The following is a 22,477-nucleotide window of genomic DNA, read 5'->3' as shown; positions in this document are numbered from 1 at the left end:
TAGTTGAACTGGGCTCTTTTGGTTTCAGTAAATCTTTCCTGTCCTTAGCAAGGACCTTGTGGTATGCCCTAGCTAGTGACCTTCTGGAATATCCACATAGCAGAAGTCTATCTCTTAAGTCTAAAGCTGCCTTTGGAAATATTCTAGTGTTGTGCTGTTTCTCTTGATTCTTAGATATTTACATATGGAAGACATCTAACTGTGGAGGGATGATGGTGACTAGAGACATGTAAAATATTATTAGTGGCAGTTGGTTTCCTGTAAACATCAGTTTCTAGTTTGTTGTCAACCTTTTTAATTGCCAAATCTAAGAATTCAGCATTGTCTACACTAGATGTAAATGTTAAAAAAGGTAGGGCATACCACAAGGTCCTTGCTAAAAACAGGATAGATTTGTACTAATAGACTTACTATGTGTTGTTGCGATTATTTTAAAACACTTAGCTGTCATCAATTTTATTTATGTTCTGATATGGACTACTGCCCACCTAATGACATCATCCACAAGTTTAACCAATATTCATCTGTGTGTATCATACGCCCACAGAAGAACTTGCAATCAGCACTGATTGGTTCTGTGGTGGGCGTTGCACATTACTGAATAGCGATTGGAGGATTGAGGAATAAACTAACAGTATTTAAGAGGTTGGCAGCCTTTGGCATAAAAAGTTTGCTGGAACCGGCGAACCTGTGTCTGGTACCGCTTAAGCTCTATAGCCTCTATTTTTAGTTTAATGTCCTCTATTTGGGAAAGAGTCTGCGGGTCTAAGGAAACCATATGGGAACTGGTTAATGAGTGAAGGTTTAAGTGTAATTGAGATAGAGTTCCCCATTACTGTGCTTTTTAATATCACTTTTGGTATTTTGTTAAATAAAAGTTTTTAAAGGGTCTGCAATGATACAAATAGATATATAATTGAATACTTTGTAATACAGTTCCCTTCATCATGTGTTTTAATAAATGCTATTAAGTTTACATATCGCTTGAATTATACAAATGTATTTTATTAGTTTTCTTATTTATTGCTGAATTAAATTTTGGAGTGTCAGTACATGTATTTTGTGGTATGTACTGATCAATTGGTTATAGCTTAAGTAGCTAAAGAAAATAGATGTCTGGGAGTTTTAGAATACTAATTTCATTTTGACTGTATGTTTTATGTATTTAGATAGTTTAAATACATTATTATTTTGTATTTTTCCTGGAGATCATTATTGTCTAAAAGTAACAAAGATGTCTTGTTTAGTATAACTGTATCTTTGATAAGTTATTAATAAAAAAAATACATTTAATAAAAAGAGGAGAATGTGTGCATTATAGGCAATCTAATACTATCTAGTTTAGAGGATAATTTTTGATCTGTAATAAGTCGAAGCTTATACCATGAATGACCATATACCCGTATTGCTATATTTGACTTTTATTTTATAACTTTTAATAAAGTTCTATACCCAATGTTCTCGGAAGAGGTTTGCCATTGCTACTAAAACCTTAGAGCTTATATAGCTCTTAAAATGTCAATATATACTCAACCTTTCAAATACAAGTTCTGTTATTTGATGCACTTTAACATAGTTCAATGTGCTGTGGGCTTTTACTTGGTTAGTTTATTGTTTAAATCATATAACTTAGATTATTATGCCCTTCACTATATTATTTCCAGGATTTAAGAGGATCCGACTTGCTACAAGACACTACTTTTTTAAATCATATCCTTTTTCATAGATAATGAATCCTTTCTTTTAACCTTTTTTTATTACTGCATCAGTGTTGAACCCTCATTTGTCATTGTTATTAATTATAACATGTATTATTAATTAGCAGGTAGATTACAAGTTTTGTGTTGCGGCTTGTAATGCTGAAAATATGGCATTTTAAACATTAAAACAGCACCGCAGCTATTACAAGTGTTTTGGGTATAGCTGTACAGCACACCTTTTATCCTGTAACGCAACGTCAGTCCCGCACACGTAAAAATTACGTTTTTTTCATGGGATCCCCATAGCGCCGGTATTACGAGTTTTGCGGTATGGCTAAAAAGTGAGCGTTACAGCCTAAAACAACAAGATCTGTACCGCCATCTAAAGTCAGTAGTTATGAGTTTTACGCTACAAAGCTGTAACATAAAACTCATAACTAAACTGTTACAAAGTACACTAACACCCAGAAAATACTTATTAACCCCTAAACAGAGGCCCTCCCGAATTGCAAACACTATAATAAATGTATTAACCCCTAATCTGCTGCTCCCGACATCACTGCCACTAAAAAAATGTATTAACCCCTATTCCGCCACTCTCCGACATTGTCATCACTATACTAAAGTTATTAACCCCTAAACCGCTGCCCTACAGCATCAAAACCACTATTTAAATATTATTAACCCCTAATCTGCCATCCGCCCACACCGCCGCTATAATAAACCTATTAACCCCTAAACCGCAAGCCCCCACAACAAAATATACTAAAATAAACTATTAACCCCTAAACCGAAACCCCCCCACAACAAAATAAAGTAATTTAAACTAGTAACCCCTAAACATAATGACCACCTAACTTTATATTACAATTATAATTTCCCTATCTTAAATTAAATTAAAACTTACCTGTCAAATTTAAAAAAATAATTTTAAACTAAAATTAAACTAACTACCAATTAAATAAAACTAAACTACCAATAAAAAATCCTAACTCTACACTAATTCGAATTAGTCGATAGAATGAGAGCTGCTTAAATCCTATTGGCTGATTTAAATAGCTAAAAGGATTTTAGCAGCCCTAATTCCTATTGGCTGATTCAAATTTTTCAGCCAATAGTAATGCAAGGGATGCCATCTTGAATTGCGTCCCTTGCATTGAAGCTTCAGTTTACGGTGGCGACCGTAAGAAGAGGAGCTCCATGTCTGATGGCTTCAGGATGGACCCACTCCCCACCGGCTGGATGAAGATCGAAGAGGCCACCTGGATGAAGACTTCTTGCCGCATGGATGAGTACTTCGTAGGCTGGATGGATCCTTCAAGCGGGACTTCAACAACTGTAAGTGGATAATCTTGGGGTAAGTGTAAGTTTTTTTAAGGGTTTTTTGGGTGGATTTTTATTTTAGGGTCTGGGCAGTAAAAGAGCTAAATGCCCTTTTAAGGGCAATGCCCATACAAATGCCCTTTTCAGGGCAATGGTTAGCTTAGGTTATTATAGAGTTAGGGTTTTTATTTGGGGGGGTTGGTTGGGTGATGGGTTTTACTGTTAGGGGGTGTTTGTATTTTTTTTTACAGGTTAAATAGCTGAAATCTTTGGGGCAATGCCACACAAAAGGCCCTTTTAAGGGCCATTGGTAGTTTATTGTAGGCTAGGGTTTTTTATTTTGGGTAGGCTTTTTTATTTTGATAGGGCTATTAGATTAGGTTTAATTCTTTTTTATTTTTGATAATTTGTTTGTTATTTTGTTTAATCTATATTTTTAGGGGGTGTTTTTTTTTTAAAGTAAAAGAGCTGTTTATCTCAGGGCAATAATCCCCAAAAGGCCCCTTTAAGGGCCCTTGGTAGTTTATTCTAGAGTAGGGTTTTTTATTTTGGGGTATTTTTTTAAGGATATTAGAATAGGATTAATCTTTATTTTTTTGATAATTTTGTTGTTTTTTTGTAATTATAGTTTTTTTTTATATTTTGTAATGGTAGGTTTTTTTATTTTTGGTAATGTTAGGTTTTAGTGTAAGACAGGTAAGGTTTTGTTTCACAGGTAAGTTTGTATTTATTTTAACTAGGTAGTTAGTAAATAGTTAATAACTATTTACTAACTAGTCTACCTAGTTAAAATAAATACCAACTTACCTGTGAAATAAAAATAAAACCTAAGCTAGCTACAATGTAACTATTAGTTATATTGTAGCTACCTTAGGTTTTATTTCACAGGTAAGTATTTAGTTTTAAATAGGTATTGTTTAGTTGATAATTGTAAGTTTAATTTAGATCTAATTTAATTATGTTAAAGTTAGGGGGGTTAGGTTTAGTGGTTAATATAGTTTAATTTAGCTTGTTGCGATGTGGGGGGCTGGCGGTTTAGGGGTTAATAGGTTTATTTAGTTAATAGTTGTAAATTTAATTTAGCTATATTTTTTATTATGTTAAAGTTAGGGGGTGTTAGGGTTAGGTATAGGGGTTAATAGGTTTATTTAGTTAATAATTGTAAATTTAATTTAGCTATACCGGTATTTTTATTATATTAAAGTTAGGAGGTGTTAGGGTTAGGTTTAGGGGTTAATATAGTTTAATTTAGCTTGTTGCGATGTGGGGGGCTGGCGGTTTAGGGGTTAATTACTTTAGTATAGTGGCAGCGATATCGGGAGCAGCAGATTAGGGGTTAATAATTTTATTTATGTGGTGGCGATATCGGAGGCAGCAGATTAGGGGTTAATAACTGTAGGCAGGAGTTGGCGATGTTGTGGGCAGCAGATTAGGGGTGTTTAGATGTAGGGTTTATGTTAGGGTGTTAGGTTTAAACAGTATTTTAATTTCCCCATTGACATCAATGGGGCTGCGTTACAGAACTTTTGTTCCCGCGATCGCAGGTGTTTTTTTTGCCGGCTCTCCCCATTGATGTCTATGGGGAAATCATGCACAAGCACATCAAACACAGTGCTCTGATTGTGTGCGGTATGGAGCTCAACGCAACCATATCGCATGCAAAAGGTGCATATTTGCAAACTTGTAATAGCAGCACTATAGAAAATTAAATAACGTAACTTTTGTTGCGTTCGTTAATTTCTCTATAGCGCTTAAAACTTGTAATCTAGCTAAATGTAATTAATGACATTTAGGTGATGTCACAGGATCATTGGAGTCTTGTGTAGCATAATTTTGATTCTCTATCAATTTCACATCTTAAAGGCATATAAAAAGAAATTAATCTCCTTAGGGAACATACATTTTAAGACAAAGCACTGTAAGCAGGGGATTAGCTGTGACATATTTTAGCATTAACTGCTATAACTTACTTTCCTTGCTTCATTTTTTTCTAAGTTTTCTTTAACTTTTCATTGTATATATCAATTTGTATGGACCCAGGTCTTTACCTAGGCTTGGTAATGGCTGCGCTAAGACTACTTGAAAAAGGCTCTTATTAGAGCCAAATTGCATAGGCAACAGTTGCCTAGGTCCGATATATAACTTATTACTTTTTTGTAAGCACAATTTTTTTAATATATATCATTTTGTTATATCGGAGTGCACTATCACCTAGATTACAAGTTTTGCGTTCGTGTTTTACATAGTAACATAGTAACATAGTAGATAAGGTTGAAAAAAGACTGAAGTCCATCGAGTTCAACCTATACAAATCTAAAATACTTACAAAAAGCTCCAGTTAAGCTTAAATAACCCCATTAAAATGTGACCCATTTAATACTAGCAATCATATCCATGAATTTTGTTTATATACAGAAATTTATCCAGACTATTTTTAAATGTATCTATGGTATTGGCATTCACTACCTCCTTTGGTAATGAGTTCCACAATTTTATTGCTCTTACAGTGAAAAAACGTTTCCGTTGCAGGAGATTAAATCTCCTTTCCTCCAACCTTAAATTATGACCTCTTGTCAGAACCAATTTTCTTTGAATAAAAAGAGCTTCTGCCATCTCTGTATATGGGCCTTGAATATATTTATATAAAGTAATCATGTCACCTCTCAAGCGCCTTTTTTCTAAAGAGAACAGACCCAGTTTGGCTAGCCTCTCCTCATAGGTTAATTTCTCCAATCCCCTTATTAGCTTTGTGGCCCTTCTCTGAACTTTTTCTAGTTCTGCAATATCTTTTTTAGCAATCGGTCCCCAGAACTGCACTCCAAACTCAAGGTGAGGTCTTACCAGGGCTTTATATAATGACAGAATTATGCTTTCCTCCCTTGAATCAATGCCTCTTTTAATACATGCTAGTATCTTATTAGCCTTTGAAGCCGCTGCCCTGCATTGTGCACTCATCTTTAGCTTGTTATCTATTACTACTCCCAAATCCCTTTCCTCCTGTGTTTGGCTAAGTCTTGTCCCATTTAAAAAATACATAGCCTGCTTATTTTTACTTCCAAAATGTAGAACCTTACATTTTTCCGTATTAAATCTCATTTTCCATTCACTTGCCCATAGTTCTAATTTTAGCAAATCCCTTTGCAAAGAGAGTTCATCCTGCTCTGACCTAATGACCTTACTTAACTTAGTATCATCTGCAAAAATAGAGATGTCGCTATTTAATCCTTGCTCCAAGTCATTTATAAAAATATTAAAAAGAACAGGGCCCAGTACTGATCCCTGGGGGACGCCACTGATTACCTTTGTCCAATCTGAGTATGATCCATTTACTGCTACTCGTTGCTCCCTATCTTTTATCCAGTTATTTATCCATGAGCTAACATTTTCAGCTATTCCCAGTCCCTTAATTTTGTGCATTAATCTCTCATGTGGCACTGTATCAAATGCCTTTGCAAAATCTAAGTATATCACATCAACTGATTCCCCTTTATCTATATTTTTACTTACTTCCTCGTAGAATCTAATTAGATTAGTTTGACATGATCTATTTCTCCTAAAGCCATGCTGATTAGAACTCATAATCTTGTTTACACGAATATGCTCATCAATATAATCCCTTATAATCCCTTCAAATATCTTCCCCACTATTGATGTCAGACTAACTGGTCTATAGCTTCCTGGATCATCCCTGCTTCCCTTTTTGAAGAGTGGCACCACATCAGCTTTACGCCAATCCTGGGGTACCATGCCTGAGGATAATGAGTCTTGAAAAATTAAGAGTAAAGGTTTGTCTATAACAGTGCTAAGTTCACTTAACACCCTTGGGTGTATTCCATCTGGGCCTGGAGTTTTATTTACCTTAATATTTTTTAGTTTTTTCCTGATATCCTCTAAACAAAACCCAGTTAGTGGTATGGACTGGCATGTTCTATTCTGTTCCAAAGTATCATTCAATGGTTCCTCTCTTGTGTATACTGAAGAAAAAAAACTGGTTTAGTACCTCAGCCTTCTCCCTGTCATTATTTATCATGCTACCCTCCACACATTTTAATGTACCTATATTATCCTTCTTAGACTTTTTGCTATTTATGTACTTAAAGAACCTTTTAGGGTTAGACTTAGAATCCTTGGCAATTAATTTTTCATTTTCAATTTTGGCTAATTTGATTGCTTTTTTGCATGCTTTGTTACATTCCTTATAAATATTGTATGCTGAGTCTGTACTATTTTCTTTTAATAATTTAAATGCCCTACGTTTTTTCCTAATTTCTTTTAACACATTTTTATTTAGCCATAACGGCTTAGTTTTTTTATTTTTATTTTTATAACCATATGGTATGTATTGATATGTATATTTATTTAACACATTTTTAAATGTTATCCATTTATCCTCTGTATTTTTATTAGAAAATACATTGTCCCAATTTATATTATTTAATGATTTCCTTAAATCGTTGAATTTTGCTTTCTTGAAATTAAAAGTCTTAGTTAAGCCTTTAAAACACTGCATATGAAAAGAGATTTCAAATGTGACCATGTTATGATCACTGTTACCCAAATGTTCTTTAACTTCTATGTTTGATATTATATCTGTATTGTTTGATAGCACTAAATCCAATATAGTTTTACTCCTAGTTGGCTCCTCTATTAATTGTGACAAGAAGTTATCCCTGAGAACATTTAAAAATCTATCCCCCTTAGCTGAATTACTAGTTTCATTGGCCCAGTTTATATCAGGGTAGTTAAAATCTCCCATAATTACAGCACTGTTATTAGCAGCCTTACCTATTTGGATAAGTAGTTGAGTTTCCTCCGGGTCACTAATGTTGGGAGGCTTGTAGCATGTCCCTAGTAATATTTTTTTAGGATTTTTCCCCCCACTCTTTATTTCAACCCACAGGGTCTCTACATTGTCACTTGTATCATAAATATCTTCCCTTATTGTAGGTTTAAGGTCAGGTTTAATATACATGCAGATTCCTCCACCCCTTTTATTATTCCTGTCCCTCCTAAATAATGTATACCCCTCTAAGTTAACTGCCCAGTCATGTGAATCATCCCACCAAGTTTCAGTTATACTGATAACATCATAGTCCTCTTCTGCAACTAAGAGCGTCAGCTCCCCCATTTTACCTGTCATGCTTCTTGCATTTGTTGTCATACATTTAATTTTCATGTGCTTTCTGCTGCTACTTGGTGTACTTCCCTCTATACTTTCTAATGTGACATTTCTTAAGTCATCCCTTCCTTGAGATATTAAGGGAGTGACATATTCAGACACTGATCTCTCTGTTCTATTTTGTTCTAATTGACGCTGAAAAAATGGCCATTTCAGAGTTAAAACAGAAACGCAGCCATTACAAGTTGTGTCGGTACAGCTGTACTGCAAGCATTTTAGCCTGTAATGCAACGTCAATCCCGCACTCAAAAAATGACGTTGACACTAAAATGCTTGCATTACAGCCTATACCGACACAATCCATTCCGCAATCTGAGACCAGTAATTTTAGTTTTATGCAACAAAACTGTTACACAAAACTCATAACTAAAATGTTGCAAAGTACACCCATAAACTACCTATTAACCCCTAAACTGAGGCCCTCCCGCATTGCAAATACTATATCAAACTTATTAACCCCTTTTCCGCCACTCCCCGACATCGTCAATACTATAATATAGTTATTAACCCATTTTCCCCTGCTCCCCAACATCGCCCACACTATAATAAAGATATTAACCCCTATTCCGCCGCTCCCCAACATTGCCGCCTCTAAATAAAGTTATTAACCCTAAACCTCTGGCCTCCCACATCACTGCCACTAAATAAACCTATTAACCCCTAAACTGCCAGCCCCTCACATCGCAAAAAAACTATTAACCCCTAAACCTAACAATCTCCTAACTTTAAATTAAAATTACAAGATCCCTATCTTAAAATAAATAAAAACTTACCTGGGAAATTAAAAAAACCTAAGTTTAAACTATAAATTAAACTAACTTTACTATTATACTAAAATTAAAATAACTATCAATTAAATAAATTAAATTACTCATTAAAAAACTACTAAAAAAAATTAAATCTACAATTACAAAAAAGAAATGCTAAATTACAAAAAAAAACTAAAGTACAAAAAATAACAAACACCAAATTATGAAAAATAACAAACGCAATTATCCAAAATAAAAACAATTACACCTAATCTAATAGCCCTATAAAAATAAAAAGCCCCCCCAAAATAAAAAAAAAACCTAGCCTACAATAAACTACCAATAGCCCTTAAAAGAGCCTTTTGTAGGGCATTGTCCTAAAGAAATCAGCTCTTTTCCCTGAAAAAAATACAAAGGCCCCCAACAGTAAAACCCAACCCACCCCCCAAAATAAAAAATCTAACCCTAAAAAAAACCCTAAGCTTACCCATTGCCCAGAAAAGAGCATTTGTATGGGCATTGCCCTTAAAAGGGCATTCAGCTCTTTTTCTTGCCCTGAAAAGGGCATTCAGCTCTTTCAAGAAAAGCCCAAACACTAATCTAAAAAGAAAAAACACCCTAAAAAAGTTTAAAAAAACCTAACAGTAACCCCCGACGATCCACTTACAGTTTCTGAAGTTCGGACATCCAGGCGGCGAAGTCTTCATCCAGGCGGTGAAGTCTTCATCCATCCAGGTGGCGTCTTCTATCTTCATCCAGGCAGCATCTTCTATGCCCTTATAAGGGCAATGCCCATACAAATGCCCTTTTCAGGGAAAAGGGTAGTTTATAAGTTTTTTTAGACTTAGGTTTTTTATTTTGGGGGGTTGGTTGGGTGGTGGTTTTATTGTAGGCTAGGTTTTTATTTTTTATTTTGGGGGGGCTTTTTTTATAGGGCTATTAGATTAGGTGTAATTGTAATTATTTTGTACAATTTCATTTGTTATTTTTCGTAATTTAGTGTTTATTTTTTGTACTTTAGTATTTTTTTATTTTTTGTAATTTAGTTTTTTTTTATTGTAGATTTTTTTTTTAGCAGTGTTTAGTAGTATTTTTATGGGCATTGCCCTTAAAAGGGCATAGAAATGCTGCCTGGATGAAGATAGAAGACGCCACCTGGATAGATGAAGACCTCACCGCCTGGATGAAGACTTTGCTGCCTGGATGAAGACTTCGTCACCTGGATGTCCGAACTTCAGAAATTGTAAGTGGATCGTCGGGGTTTACTGTTAAGTTTTTTTAAACTTTTTTGGGGTGTTTTTTTTTTTAGATTAGGGTTTGGGCTTTTCTTAAAAGAGCTGAATGCCCTTTTCAGGGCAAGAAAAAGAGCTGAATGCCATTTTAAGGACAATGCCCATACAAATGCCATTTTCAGGGCAATGGGTAGCTTAGTTTTTTTTTAATGTTAGATTTTTTATTTTGGGGGGGTTGGTTGGGTGGTGGTTTTTACTGTTGGGGGCCTTTGTATTTTTTTCAGGGAAAAGAGCTGATTTCTTTAGGACAATGCCCTACAAAAGGTCCTTTTAAGGGCTATTGGTAGTTTATTGTAGGCTAGGGTTTTTTATTTTGGGGTGGCTTTATATTTTTATAGGGCTATTAGATTAGGTGTAATTGTTTTTATTTTGGATAATTTCGTTTGTTATTTTTTGTAATTTGGTGTTTGTTATTTTATGTACTTTAGTTTTTGTTTTTTTTGTAATTTAGTATTTTTTTTGTAATTGTAGATTTTTTTTTTTTAGTAGTGTTAGTAATTTAATTTATTTAATTGATAGTTATTTTAATTTTAGTATAATTATATAATTGATAGTTTAATTTATAGTTTAAACTTAGGTTTTAATAATTTCCCTGGTAAGTTTTTATTTATTTTATGATAGGAATCTTGTAATTTTAATTTAAAGTTAGGGGGTTGTTAGGTTTAGGGGTTAATAGTTTAATTTAGTTTTTTGTAATGTGGGGAGCTTGTGGTTTAGGGGTTAATAGGTTTATTTAGTGGCAGTGATGTGGGAGGCCAGAGGTTTAGAGGTTAATAACTTTATTTAGTGGCAGCGATGTCGGGGAGTGGCGGAATAGGGGTTAATATCTTTTTTTATAGTGTGGGCGCTGTTGGGGTGCGGGGAATAGGGGTTTATAACTTTATTATAGTGGCGGCGATATCGGGAACTGCAGATTAGGGGTTAATAACATTATGTAGGTGTCGGCGATATTGGGAGTGGCAGATTAGATGTTAATAACTTTATTTAGGTGGCGGCAATGTCGGGGGCGGCAGATTAGGGGTGTTTAGACTTGGGGTTTATGTTAGGGTGTTAGGTATAAACATAACTTTTTTCCGCATAGACAACAATGAGGTTGCGTTAAGGAGCTTTTCATTCCGCGATCGCAGGTGTTAGTTTTTTCTAACACTCTCCCCCCATTGATGTCTATGGGGAAAGTGTGCACAAGCACGTCAAAGCAGCGCTTGGATTTTGTGCAGTATGGAGCTCATCGCAACCATATCGCACGCACAAGTCAGCTTTTCCAAAACTCGTAATGGCAGCGCTATGGAGGGTGAAATAACCCAACTTTTGTTGCATTCATTTCACATAAGATCTATCCTACACAACAAAGACATTATCTTATTAACTTATTAACTTTTGGGCACTATTATATTCTGTTCAATATTTTTTTTTTATCATCACATTGAGTTATTATTTTTCCTTCACACAGGTGGTGATTCCAGGATCTATTACTACTGGGAATTAATCTTCCCTACTACTAGGAAGAGGCAAATATTCACAAACCTCAAAAGCTCTATAAAACCCCTCCCACCTTACAGGTACCTCAGTCCTGTCTTTGCCCCCACTGGAGGAAGGTGAAGAATGAATATGTGAACATGATTTTTCAGTGAGAGGGGCTTTCAGTCGATGTTGAGGCCCATTTACCCTTCAGAGTACAGTGTTTGTCAGAGGGATATATATGGGGGTATGGTTAGTGGCTCTCTTTTTCACTTCTTGGGAAATGTTGTCACTAATCTTCCATAGTGGCCATTTGGCTTTCTACGGTTGGTTGCTGGAAGATAAGTGTCTATTGGTAAGTATTATATTTTTATTTATTTCACACTCCGTGGCACAGCACATGTCGGTTTAGTGCATTTATGCCTCTAAGACGCACACAGCCTTTTTTGGCACGCTAATCTCCCTTTTAACAGCTTAGATTTTAAGCACATCCTCCTATTCAGCTGATCACTATCCAGGCTTTGGGTATGGAGTCTACTTGTCTCCTGCTTTAGACCTGTAAATTTTATTAAGCTTCTTTTGGAAGGGGTAAGTTTTTCCATTCCTGTATATCTTTTTTAAGGGTATATAATTTTTTGTGCTATTATAAATGTTATAATGGAGCATTCTGCTTCACTAAATCTTAGAAGCTGGGTCTTCTGAGGCCTCTCCTACCAATGTTGAGTGAGTGTATTGTAAAATAGTTTAAGTATCTCCTGCAGCTTATTTATGTGAATCCTGTTAAAAAATGTTAATGCATTCTGACCCCCAAAAATGCTGGGTGAGTGACTAAAATTTTGTCAGGCTTTTACTTACATACCATTTACCTTATTTAAAGAATAATACTTACACCAGTCTTATGAAAAGGATGACTTTATTTAGTGACAGATCTATACATGAGTGGTGAGAGAAGCATTTAATATGCAAGGCTTTACTCGTATATACCTATTCTAAACTAATTCCTGTGGGTACATGTATGCAAAGTAAGCTAAAGTCTCTCTATTACATTTGTTATTTGTCCTTCATTTCCTCCTTCCAAGTTGCTTTTCAAAACATATTACTCTTGAGAATTACTCTTCCCTACTACTAGTAGGAGGCAAAGATTCCAAATCTAACCCCAAGAGCTCTATAAAACCCCTCCCACCTTACAGGTACCTCAGTCTTGTCTTTGCCTCCACTGAAGGAAGGTGAAGAATAAAGATGTGAATATGATTCTTCACTGAGAGGGGCTTTCAGTTTATATTGTGGCCCATTTTCCCCTCAGAGTACAGTGTTTGTCAGAGAGATGTATATGGGGTATGGTTAGTTGCTCTATTTTCCCCTCTTGGGAAATTTTGTGACTAACTTTCCATAACGGTAACAGGGACTTGTCTTTTGCCTCCTCCTATGGATATACAATGTACTCCAATTATATAACCTCTGCTTTTTCAGTACTGGTTTGGATTTCTATGGTTTATTACTGTTTAGATGAGTGTCTATTGGTAAGTATTATATGTTTATTTATATGACACTCTGTAGCCTTATTTTGGCAATTTTAAAGTGAATGTCAGCATTCATTAATCAGTGCCCTTTTTTAAAAAAAAACTATTAAAAACAGGGGCACTTTCATTCATGAAAGTTTACATTGTACTGGATTTTACAAATACTTACCACCTTCTCCTGAAACACTGGATCGCTGATCGCCCCGCCAGATTCTTCCTGCTGTACTAACACAGCAATGACAAAACTGGCTTCCTCCAATCACAGCGTTGCCTCACCAGTTGAACACTCCTGGGGGGGAAGTCGTGATTGAAGAGAGCCGGTTTTGTCATTGCTGACGAAGTACAGAGGAGTTGCAGGCATGGGATCGGCGATCCGGTGTTTCAGGAGAAGAAGGTATTTGTAAAATCTGGTGCAATGTAAACTTTTATCAATGAAGATGCCCCTGTTTTTAGAAGTTTTTTTTAAAAACCGGGCACTGATTCTTGAATGTTGACATTCACTTTAATTATATATTCATTAATATATATAGCCTTGGGACAGAATATTTATATTATTATTATTCGTCTTTAAAAAAAAAATTGTGCACAGAGGATTTTAACACACAGGCCTCTATTTATCAATGTCTGTCCGACAGACATCGCTGAATATGGTGAGCAAGAGCTGCTGGTGCAACACCGCCCCCTGCAGACTCGCGGCCAATAGGTCGCCAGCAGGGGGTTGTCAATCAACCCGATCGTACTCGATCAGGTTGATTTCCAATGATGTCTGTCCGCCTGCTCAGAGCAGGCGGACAGGTTATGGAGCAGCGGTCTTTGTGACCGCTGCTTCATAACTGCTGTTTCTGGTGAGTCTGAAGACTCGCCAGAAACAGGGGCCATCAAGCTCCTTACGGAGCTTGATAAGTAGAGGCCACAGAGTTTAGCTTGTATTTTTGAACGATTATTGGCCTTTGGGATACTGCAATTGAGCTCTTGGGATTGTGCACGTAAGGGTTTTCTCTTGGCTATAGGGCGTTAATTTTCCCCCGCGCTAAGCTTTCAGGTGAGCGCATGTCCGGTTAGCGCATGTATGGCTATAGTATGCACACAGCATTTCTTGGCATGCTAATCTCCATTTCTTTCCCAAGAAATGGTGAGTCCATGACGTCATCATATACTAGTGGGAATATCTCTCCTGTCCAGCAGGAGGTGGCAAAGAGCTCCCTTTCCCATAATCCCCAGTCATTCTCTTTGCCTTTATCAATGGAGGAGCTGAAGTTTTGGTGCCTGAAGAAATGAAATCCTTTATGGGGATAGTTTTCCCTGCATGCAAGGATTGGGGTATAGTTGTAGTCCACTTCAATCTCTGCTGCAGAGTAGTGGTGGCTTTTAAGCAGTTAGGATGTTGTAAGGTGGTGCTTACTTTGTTTCCTAATATATTGCTGCCCTAAGTATAGAAAGCCAGAGTTGGTTACTCTGTACTTTCTTTTTTCCAAAGGTCTCTGTAAGGAGTTTTTGTCCTTTCACACATTGTGAGCTGTCTTCCTGCCAGACAGCTAGACTGCAGGTAAGTGCTTTTTTTGTCTTCTAGGTATAGGAGACTTTGTACTTTAAAAGATTCATTATTTATATTCTGCAGTTTTTCTTTATGTGATTTTGTAATCCTTTTAATAGGATTCGATAGGCAGTATGCAGGCACTATGGGATTTTGGGATTGCACAATGGGACCGGGTGCTGTTAGTTTTTTATTTTTGGCAAATATTTGTTTTGTTTATGTAGTAACGGTTGTTGCTATGTCTTTTTTGGATTGCGCGCCTTTTTTCTTGTCTGCACTTTTCCAGATATGCTCTGGATGTACTGGTCATTTGATCCTTGTGTTTCAGTTATACGGAATGGATCAGCATCTCTGTGTTGTTGCTGCAGTCTGTCTCAGTGTATGTGCAGTTGTGTGTCAGTCTCTTAAGTCTTCTGGAGTTGCAGTAGGCACCTCAGTGCTGCTGAAGTGTAGAGGTTATCAAGCTTTAGTTTTTTTTTTTTTTTTTTTTTTTAGAAATTTGATACTTTTGCCTCAGCTGAGGCCTCTTTTGGGAGGAAGGTTCTTCAAGCTGTGGTGCCTTCTGTTTAGGTCCAGCTGTATTTTTCCCTCCCTAATCATCTGTGTCCTCTAGATTGGATATTATTATTATTATTATCAGGTATTTGTAGAGCGCCAACAGATTCCACAGCGCTGATATTGGTTCCCACTAGTAATTGATGACATTGTGGACTCACCATATCTTAGTAAACAAAATAAAATGTATGCTTACCAGATAGATTTCTTTCTTTCCTGATATGGTGAGTCCACAACCCCACCCTTATATTTAAGACCGTTATTTTTGACTAAACCTCAGGCACCTCTACACCTTTCTGTTATTCCTTTTTCCATTTCCCTTCAGTCGAATGACTGGGGATTATGGAAAGGGGAGTGATATTTAACAGCTTTGCTGTGGTACTCTTTGCCGTCTCCTGCTGGACAGGAGAGATATTCTCACTAGTAATTGATGACGTTGTTGGCTCACCATATCCGGAAAGAAAGAGAGAATTTTTTTGACAGCTTAGTTTTCATGCACATTCTCCTATTCAGCTGAGCACTATTCAGGCTTAGGGTGTGGAGTCTATTTGTCTCCTGCTTTATTATTGTTTTGGCTTAGTGTGCTTTAGACCTATAAGTTTTATTAAGCTTCTTTTGGAGGGGGTACGTTTTCCATTCCTCTAGATCTTTTTTTTTTAAGGGGCTATAAATATTTATTCTATTATAAATGACTAGTCCTAAAGCCTGTGTACACAGGCCATTTTTTGCAGTACAGCGGTCCCACCCCTTGCTCTCTCTCTAATCCCCCTCTCTTTTGCTCTCTCTTTCTCCCCTCTCCTTTGCTCTCTCTCTCCCCTCTCTTTTTCTCTCTCTCTCTCCCCTCTCGTTTTCTCTCTCTCTCCCCTCTCTTTTTCTCTCTCTCTCTCCCCTATCTTTTTCTCTCTCTATTTCCCCTCTCTTTTGCTCTCTCTCTCCCCCTCTCTTTTGCTCTCTCTCGCTCCCCCTCTCTTTTGCTCTCTCTCGCTCCCCCTCTCTTTTGCTCTCTCTCTACCCCCTCTCTTTTGCTCTCTCTCCCCCTTTTTTACTCTCTATTACCCCTCTCTTTTGCTCTCTCTCTCTCTCCATTCTCTTTTGCAATTTCTCTCTCTCCCCTCTCTTTTGCTCTCTCTCTACCCCCTCTCTTTTGCTCTCTCTCTACCCCCTCTATTTTGCTCTCTCTCTACCCCCTCTCTTTTGCTCTCTCTCTACCCCCTCTCTTTTGCTCTCTCTCCCCCTCTTTTGCTGTCTCTCTCCCTCTCTTTTGCTGTCTCTCTCCCTCTCTTTTGCTCTCTCTCCTCCCCCTCTCTTTTGCTATCTCTCCCCTCTCTCTTTTGCTTTCTCTCTCCTTCCATTTTGCTCTCTCTCTCCCTCTTTTTTGCTGTCTCTATCCCTTTCTTTTGCTCTCTCCCCCTCTCTTTAGCGCTCTTTCCCCCTCTCTTTTGCTCTCTCTCTTTTACTCTCTCCCCTTTCTTTTGCTCTCTCTCCCCCCTCTCTTTTGCTCTCTCTCTCTCCACTCTCTCTTTTGCTGTATCTCTCCCTCTCTTTTGTTCTCTTTCCCCTCTCTTTTGCGCTCTCTCTCCATCTCTTTTGCTCTCTATCCCAATCTCTTTTGCATGCTTTCTCTCCCCTCCCTCTTTTACTCTCTCCCCTTTTTTGCTCTCTCTCTCCCTCTCTTTTGCTCTCTCTCTCCCCCCTCTTTTACTCTCTCTCTCCCCCCTCATTTACTCTTTCTTTCCCCCCTCTTTTACTCTCTCTCTCTCTCCCCCCTCTCTTTTGCGCTCTTTCTCTCTCTTTTCTCTTTTGCTATTTCTCTCTCTCCCCTCTCTTTTGCTCTCTCTCTCCCCCTCTCTTTTGCTCTCTCTCCCCGTCTCTTTTGCTCTCTCTCTCCCCATCTCTTTTGCTCTCTCTCCCCGTCTCTTTTGCTCTCTCTCCCTTCTCTTTTGATGTATCTCTCCCTCTCTTCTGCTCTCCCCCCTCTCTTTTGCTGTCTCTCCCCCTCTCTTTTGCTGTCTCTCTCCATCTCTTTTGCTGTCTCTCTCCATCTCTTTTGCATGCTCTCTCTCCTCTATCTTTTACTCTCCCCCTTTCTTTTGCTCTCTCTCCCCCTCTCTTTTGCTCTCTCTCCACCCTCACTTTTGCTCTCTCTCCACCCTCACTTTTGCTCTCTCTCTCCACCCTCACTTTTGCTCTCTCTCCCCCTCTCTTTTGCTCTCTCTCCCCGTCTCTTTTGCTCTCTCTCTCCCCATCTCTTTTGCTCTCTCTCCCCGTCTCTTTTGCTCTCTCTCCCTTCTCTTTTGATGTATCTCTCCCTCTCTTCTGCTCTCCCCCCTCTCTTTTGCTGTCTCTCCCCCTCTCTTTTGCTGTCTTTCTCCATCTCTTTTGCTCTCTCACCCCCTCTCTTTTGCATTCTCTCTCTCCTCTATCTTTTACTCTCCCCCTTTCTTTTGCTCTCTCTCCCCCTCTCTTTTGCTCTCTCTCCACCCTCACTTTTGCTCTCTCTCCACCCTCACTTTTGCTCTCTCTCTCCACCCTCACTTTTGCTCTCTCTCCCCCTCTCATTTGCTCTCTCGCCCTCTCTTTTGCTCTTTCTCTCTCCCCCTCTTTTGCTCTCTCTCTCTCCCTCTTCTGCTCTCTCTCTCTCCCCCCTTTATTTTTGCTGTGTTTTTTCCTCTCTTTTGCTCTCTCTCTTCCCCCTCTCTTTTGCTCTCTCTCTTCCCCCTCTCTTTTGCGGTATCCCCCCTCTCCTTTGCTCTTTCTATGCCCCCTCTTTTTCTCTCTCCCCCTCTCTTTATCCCCCCTCTTCTGCTCTCTCTATACCCACTCTTTAGAGCTCTCTGTCTCTCATGGCCAGTCGGCCCCAGAATCAGGCCCCACCTGCGTCATGCCTGGTCCCACCCATGCCCCATCTGGCCATGCCCACCACATCTGCGTCCCGCCCGGTCCCATCCACATCACACCTGGCCCGCCCACATCATGTCCGGCCCCACCCACATCATGTCCGGCCAAGCCCACTTCACGCCAGATGCCAGGTGAGGTCAGTTGGATTAAGGCCAGGTGTGTTTGTCCTCACTGGCAGTCTCTACTGCGCATGACAGCTATGGACAAACACACTTGGCCTTTTATTATATAGGATGTAATGGAGCCTTCTGATTCTGACCCTATATCTACCTTAGAAGCTGGGTCCTCCGAGCACTTTCCTACCAATGTTGAGTGTGCGTATTGTAAAAAAGCTGTGAAGTTTCTCCTCCAGCTTATTTATGTGATTCATATTTAAAAATGTTAATGCATTCTGACCAAAAAAAAATGCTGCTTCTATGGGTATTACTGCACCTTCTGTTTGTTCTTTAAAGGGGAGCTCCATGGATTTTTATCCAGGTGTAAAAAATGTAATCAAGTCTACAGTTTCTGAAATGTTTACAGCTCTCCTGCCTTCAAGTAAGCGTAAAAGTTCAGTTCATAATTTACCTTTTAGTGCTGTGCCTTTTGTGGCTAGGTATAATGCTGTTGTGTATTCATACAGAAAAGTTTCCTCTGGTGATGAGGACGTGGAGAGAGAGAGCCTCCAGAGTGTTTCTGACTTGGAGAGAGACACTTTGCAGCTGGGCTGAGAAAAGCTGATAAAAAGATCAAATCACTCTTGAGAAAGCCGGTGTGTTACCGGCAAAACGCTTTGTTTCTTTTGATCCGTTCAAGCATCCGTAGGAGAAGAAGTAGCAGTGACGTCTACTATTGACTGCATAAGCTTTACTCGAAGCTGGGAGTTCTGAATTTGACTGGGTCAAACTGTCCGGATCATGCACGCATTGGCAGTTGGTTACTACAAAAGACACTGACGGCTAGATTATGAGTTTTGTGTTAGGGATAAAAAGCAGCGTTGAGAGGTGCCAATGCTGCTTTTTTCCTAAAGCTGGTATTACGAGTCTGGCAGGTACAGGTGTACTGCTCACTATTTGTCTGCGACTCGAACATACTGCAAATCCACTTACGTAAATTGCGTATCCCATATTTTCAATGGAACTTGCATAACGCCGGTATTAAGAGTCTTGGAAAAAGTGAGCGGTAGACCCTCTCCTGTCAAGACTTGTACCGCATTTAAAAGTCAGTAGTTAAGAGTTTTATGGGCTAACGCGTAACATAAAACTCTTAACTAAAGTGCTAAAAAGTACACTAACACCCATAAATGACCTATAAACCCCTAAACCGAGCCCCCCCCCCCACATCGCAAACACTTAAATAAAAATTTTAACCCCTAATCGGCTGACCGGACATCGCTGCTACTTTAATAAATATATTAACCCCTAAACCGCCACACTCCCGCATCGCAAACATTAGTTAAATTGTATTAACCCCTAATCTGCCATCCCTAACATCGCCGACACCTGCCTACATTTATTAACCCCTAATCTGCCGCCCCCAACGTCGCCACAACTGTATTAAATGTATTAACCCCTAAACCTAAGTCTAACCCTAACCCCCTAACTTAAATATAATTTAAAATAATCTAAATAAAATAACTTTAATTAACTAAATTATTCCTATTTAAAAATAAATACTTACCTATAAAATAAACCCTAAGCTAGCTACAATATAACTAATAGTTACATTGTAACTAGCTTAGGGTTTATTTTTATTTTACAGGCAACTTTGTATTAATTTTAACTAGGTACAATAGTTATTAAATAGTTATTATCTATTTAATAGCTACCTAGCTAAAATAAAGACAAATTTACAAGTAAAATAAAAATAAACTTAAGTTACAATTATACCTAACACTACACTATAATTAAATTAATTCCCTAAACTAACTACAATTAAATACAATTAAATACAATTATCTAAATTACAGGGGAAAAAAACACTAAATTACAGAAAATAATAAAATAATTAAAAATTTTTAAAACTAATTACACCTAATCTAATCCCCCTAATAAAATAAATAATACCTATACTAAATTACAAATAGCCCTTAAAAGGGCCTTTTGCGGGGCATTGCCCCAAAGTAATCAGCTCTTTTACCTGTAAAAAAAAATACAATACCCCCAAACATTAAAACCCACCACCCACACACCCAACCCTACTCTAAAACCCACCCAATCCCCCCTTAATAAAACCTAACACTAACCCCTTGAAGATCACCTTACCGGGAGACGTCTTCACCCAACCGGGCAGAAGTGGTCCTCCAGACGGGCAGAAGTCTTCATCCGATCCGGGCAGAAGAGGTCCTCCTGATGGCCAGAAGTCTTCATCCAGACGGCATCTTCTATCTTCATCCATCCGGAGTGGAGCGGGTCCATCTTCAAGACATCAGACGTGGAGCATCCTCTTCCGTCGACTAACACTAAATGACGGTACCTTTAAGGGACGTCATCCTAGATGGCATCCCTTCAATTCCGATTGGCTGATAGAATTCTATCAGCCAATCGGAATTAAGGTAGAAAAAATCTTATTGGCTGATCCAATCAGCCAATAGGATTGAGCTTGCATTCTATTGGCTGTTCCAATCAGCCAATAGAATGCAAGCTCAAGCCTATTGGCTGATTGGATCAGCCAATAGGATTTTTTCTAAATTAATTCCGATTGGCTGATAGAATTCTATCAGCCAATCGGAATTGAAGGGATGCCATCTAGGATGACGTCCCTTAAAGGTACCGTCATTTAGTGTTAGTCGACGGAAGAGGATGCTCCACGTCTGATGTCTTGAAGATGGACCCGCTCCATAGAATTCATAGAATTCTATCAGCCAATCGGAATTGAAGGGATGCCATCTTGGATGACATCACTTAAAGGTACCGTCATGTAGTGTTAGTCGTCGGAAGGAAGAGGATGCTCCACGTCGGATGTCTTGAAGATGGAACCGCTCCGGATGGATGAAGATAGAAGATGCCATCTGGATGAAGACTTCTGGCCATCTGGAGGACCTCTTCTGCCCGGATAGGATGAAGACTAGTGATGTTCCGAACTGTTCGCCCGCGAACGGTTCCCAGCGAACATAGCTTGTTCACGTCTGCGGGCGAACACATGGCGATGTTCGATCCGCCCCTATGTGTCATCATTGAGGAAACTTTGACCCTGTATGTCACAGCCATCTGACACATTAGAGCCAATCAACATCAGACACTCCCTCACAGACCCTCCCAGCTACTCGGAATCCGCCATTTTAGACTCATAACAACCTTGCTTTCTTAATGAGAGGACGTTTTGTGTTTTTGCTCCTGACATTAATAGGAAAAACATAGCTAGGCTAGTGTATTTAGTGTCCACTACTGTCCAGAAGGACTCCACTCATCTCTGCTGCAAGGACAGCACCCCAAAAAGCCCTTTTTAGGGCTATATTTTGCGCCGTTTTTTTTTTTCGTATTTTTTTTTTATTAGCATTTGCCTGGCTTTCATCCTGTGTGTTTAAGGCTCACAGCATATGCTGTGATTACTGCCACCACTGATATCTCCCTAACAACATTAGTTTAAATTTAACTAACCAAAAATTTTAATTATTTTGCTAGTGTAATTTTTTTTCATTTTCTATCAGGCCTGTGTCACACAGCATATACTCTGGTTCATTGCTCTGTGCAAGCCACGAGTGTTAATATCCGTTTATAACATTATTTTAAATTTAAAAAAAAATATATATATATTTTGCTAGTGTAATCTAATTACATTTTCTATCAGGCCTGTGTCTGTCAGGCTCAACAGCTTTAATATACCTCATTTTTTTCAGTCTTTTGGTTAATTGGTCTGTGCCAATCAGCCACCACTCATATCTTCTTCACCTTAATTTAACTATAAAAAAAAAAAAGTTTAAATTTTTTTGATAGTGTAATCTAATATAATTTCCTATCAGGCCTGTGTGTTTTGCTAATGAAACAAAAAAAGAAAGGGCGCCTCCTAGTGTAGCCAGTATATATAAGGATAAATAGAATGAGATATAGATTTTGTACTCACATGTAGTGAAGGCAAAGATAATGCCTAGATAAGCAGTCTGGAAACTTATCAGTGTCCCAGTTGACTGTGCATTAGAATGCTAGGGCAGCTCCTCTTAGTAGATTTCCAAAATCATCTGAAAAGTAAGAAGATATACAGAGGGCGACTCCTAGTGTGGAATTAGTAAGCAGAGTGTGAACCCACCAGCTTTACCCTTCAGAGATATACTCACAAAGTATAGAGCACACT

The sequence above is a fragment of the Bombina bombina genome, chromosome 1 (genome assembly GCF_027579735.1).
Source record: "Bombina bombina isolate aBomBom1 chromosome 1, aBomBom1.pri, whole genome shotgun sequence".
Taxonomy (NCBI): domain Eukaryota; kingdom Metazoa; phylum Chordata; class Amphibia; order Anura; family Bombinatoridae; genus Bombina; species Bombina bombina.
Note: the sequence above shows the minus strand (reverse complement) of the source record.